We start from the raw sequence: 4,059 nt of genomic DNA on the forward strand, positions 1-4,059 counted from the left end.
CAGTCCCTGTGGATACGATATCCTTTTATATTACTGACAACGTAACCGAACACTTGTGGTGACACAACAAGTTTTTGGCGCCGTTGCCGGGGACTGCGTTTATAACATTAGAGATTATCATTTGAATTAGACTAAACTTTTCTTTTCTTACATCTATCTTGTAACTAGTTTTCTAATTATGTTCTAAAATTCTTCTTTGCATTCTTTATTCTTTTTTTTCTTGTGAATCAAATTCTTTGTGTTCTTTATTCTTTTCTTTGTAAATCAAATTTTGTAATCTTGTTCTTTTATGCGAATATCTAACTTTGTAGGAGATTTATTTCCTCTTGATCCTGAAATTGATAGAACCTTCATAAAAGGAGAACCTCACAAAGACATTCCGAAGAACAAGTACATTCAAATATGGTTTTCAGACCATTGAAATATTATGGAGCTCCAAAGTCTGTCTTAGAATTAGAGCCAATTGTTCATCCAGAAATTCAAGCGAGGAATTTTAAGCTTAGACCATCCTTTATCTCAAAGATTAAGCAGGATTAGTTTGGGGGATTAGAGTTGGAGAACCCTTATTCATATCTCATGGAATTCCATAGATATTGTAATATATTGAAATATGAGGAAGTTTCATCTGATGCTATACGATTATTGGTTTTTCCTTTCAGTCTTAAGGATGCCGCGAATAGGTGGTTTTATACTTTTCAACCTCAGAGTATCAGAACTTGGGATAAGTTAGAGCAGAGATTTCTGAACAAATATTTTTTACCGCAAAAGACCATACATTTGAGAAATCAAATTTTGAACTTTAAGCAACTTGTTGGGGAGGAATTACATCAAGCCTGGGAGAAATATTTATCTCTCCTACATTCATGCCCACATCATGGTATCAAGAAATGGTTAATTTCACATTTATTCTATGTTGAGCTTTCTTTCAGAAGTAAGAGTCAGTTAGATTTAGCATCTAAAGGATCTTTTATGAAGAGAAGCTTGGATGAAGCATATGAGATAATCTACAAGATAGTGTCAAATCTTAATGATTGGTCAAGGCAAAATCCAACGACTCTCTCATTCAATGTATGTGAAGATAAAGAAAAAGAAAGTGATGAGGAAAATAAGCAAGAATGTGTGAATAAGATTGAAGGAGGCATCACTTTGAATTGAAAAGATTCCCAAGATTTATTCCCTTGGTGTTGTGAATCTATATCAAAAATGTTTGGCAAAGAGATTTCTTCAAATAAACCTTTTGAAAAGGCAGAATGTCTAAATGTTTACGAAGATATTTATGAGGAAAATAAAGGGATGGAATTAGAAATCGAGGAGAATCTTGAAGAAGAGTTTCCAAAAGAAGAAATAAAGTTGCTAGAGCAAGACTTGACTTTGCCAGAAATTTTACCTCCACAGCTTGAGCTAAACCCATTGTCACCTAAGCTCAAATATGCATTCCTTGGACCTAATTCCACTTTTTCAGTTATAATCAACACAAATTTAACTGAGCTGGAGACACAAAGATTGCTTATGGAGTTAAGGTTGCATAGAAAAATAATTGGGTACACTATTGATGATATTAAAGGAATTAGTTCTTCTCTTTGCATGCATAGAATCTTACTTGAAAAGGATATAAAAATTCAATTGAACATCAAAGGAGGTTGAACCCAAATTTGAAAGAGGTAGTGAAGAAAGAAGTACTTAAACTTCTTGATGCTGGGATCATTTATCTTATTTTAGATAGTGAATGAGTGAGTCTAGTGCATGTGGTTCCCAAGAAAAGAGGGATGACTGTAATTAGAAATGAGAATAATAAATTAGTTCCAACATGAACAGTTATAGGGTGGCGAATGTGTATTGACTACAGGAAATTAAATAAATAAATTAGGAAGGATCATTTTCTTTTACCATTTATTGATGAGATGCTTGAAAGATTGGCAAAACATTCATATTTTTGTTTTAGATGGTTATTTAGGATTCTTCCAAATTTCAATTCACCCTCAAGATCAGGAGAAGACTACTTTCACATGTCCCTACGGAACTTTTGCTTATCGTCGTATGCCATTTGGACTTTGTAATACTCCGGCTACATTTTAAAGGTGCATGATGGAAATTTTTTCAGATTTAATAGAGAGAATCATTGAAGTATTTATGGATGATTTCTCAGTTTTTGGAAATGTTTTCAATACTTGTTTACTTAATCTTTCTACGGTTCTTCAATGGTGTGAAGATGTAAACTTGGTGTTAAATTGGGAAAAATGTCACTTCATGGTTAAAGAAGAGATTGTTTTGGGACATAAGATATCAGAGCATGGGATTGAAGTAGATCAGGCCAAGGTGGAAGTAATAGAGAAGTTACCCCCGCCGATTAATGTGAAAGGAGTAAGGAGTTTCTTGGGGTATACTGGATTCTATAGGCGCTTCATTAAGGATTTCTTAAAAATTACTAAGCCACTTACAAATTTGTTGAATAAAGATGTTGAATTTTGTTTTGATGATGATTATATGGAGGCTTTAAAAAAAAAATAAAAGTGCCCTTATCTCAGCTCCAGTAATCCAAGCACCAGATTGGGAGCTCTCATTTGAGATTATGTGTGATGCCAGTGATTTTGTAGTAGGAGCAGTTTTAGGGCAAAGGAAGAACAAGATTTTTCATGCAATTCATTATGCAAGCAAGACACTAGATGCAACTCAAGTGAACTATTATACTACAGAAAAGGAATTCCTAGTAGTAGTTTTTGCATTTAATAAGTTCAGATCTTATCTGGTAGGTTCAAAAGTGATAGTTTATACTGATCATGTGGCCATTCGGTACTTGCTAGATAAGAAGGATGCTAAACCACGACTTATCAGATGGATCTTATTTCTTTAGGAATTCAATTTAGAGATCAGAGATAAAAAAGGGGCAGAGAATGTAGTGGTGGATCATTTATCTCGAGTATGACAAAATGGAGAAAAGGATGTAGAGTGTGATGTACCTATTGATGATATTTTTCCATATGAACATCTATTGGCATTGGCATGTGTAAAGATACCTTGGTATGCAGACTTTGTTAATTATCTAGCAAGTGGAGTTCTTTCCCCAAATTTCTCTAGACAACAAAAGAAAAAATTTCTTTCGGATGTTAAAAATTATATTTGGGATGAACCGCTTCTTTTCAAAAAATGTAGTGATATGATCTATCGAAGATGTGTACCAGAGGAAGAAGTTAAGGATATATTGTTCCATTGTCATTCTTCATCATATGGAGGGCATTTGGGATGTTTAAAGATATCTGCAAAAAAATCTACAAGCAGAGTTTTACTGACCTACTCTATTCAAAGATATACTAGAATTTGTGCAATCCCGTGATCATTGTCAAAGGACTAGAAATATCACTAGGAGAAATGAAATGCCACTAAACTACATTCTTGAAGTTGAATTATTTGATGTATGGGGGATAGATTTTATGGGACCATTTCCTTTTTCATATGGAAAAAGGTTTATTCTGGTAGCGGTGGACTATGTGTCAAAATGGGTGGAGGCAGTAGCTTCTCCTACAAGTGATGCAAAAACAATCATCAAATTATTTAAAAAGACAATCTTTCCACGATTTGGCGTACCTAAGGCAGTCATTAGTGATGGGGGGTCACATTTTATAGAAAAAATAGTTCGAAAATTTACTCAAGAAATATGGAGTAAATCACAAAGTGGCAACATCATACCATCCACAAACTAATGGGCAAGTTGAGATCTCTAATCGTGAAATCCAGGCTATACTAGAGAAAACAGTCTCAACTTCACATAAAGATTGATCATTAAAGTTAGATGATGCTTTATGGGCATATCGTACTGCTACAAAATGTTGGTGCGGTTAACACTAACGATTTAACCCAAGTTTTGATGAATGACAAATCAGTTTAAGTTAGTCTGTTGTTGTCTAACACTCTGATCGAGTGTGCAGGAGAAGCCCAGACAGGTCGACGGGCTGACCAGATGTCTGACACGTAGCCCAGCTAGGTCGACGGGCTGACCGGATAGTTGGCAAGAAGTCCAAGGGGGTCGACGGGCTGACCGGACGCTTGGCGAGAAGTCCAGCT

The sequence above is a fragment of the Zingiber officinale genome, chromosome 9B (assembly GCF_018446385.1).
Source record: "Zingiber officinale cultivar Zhangliang chromosome 9B, Zo_v1.1, whole genome shotgun sequence".
NCBI lineage: Eukaryota > Viridiplantae > Streptophyta > Magnoliopsida > Zingiberales > Zingiberaceae > Zingiber > Zingiber officinale.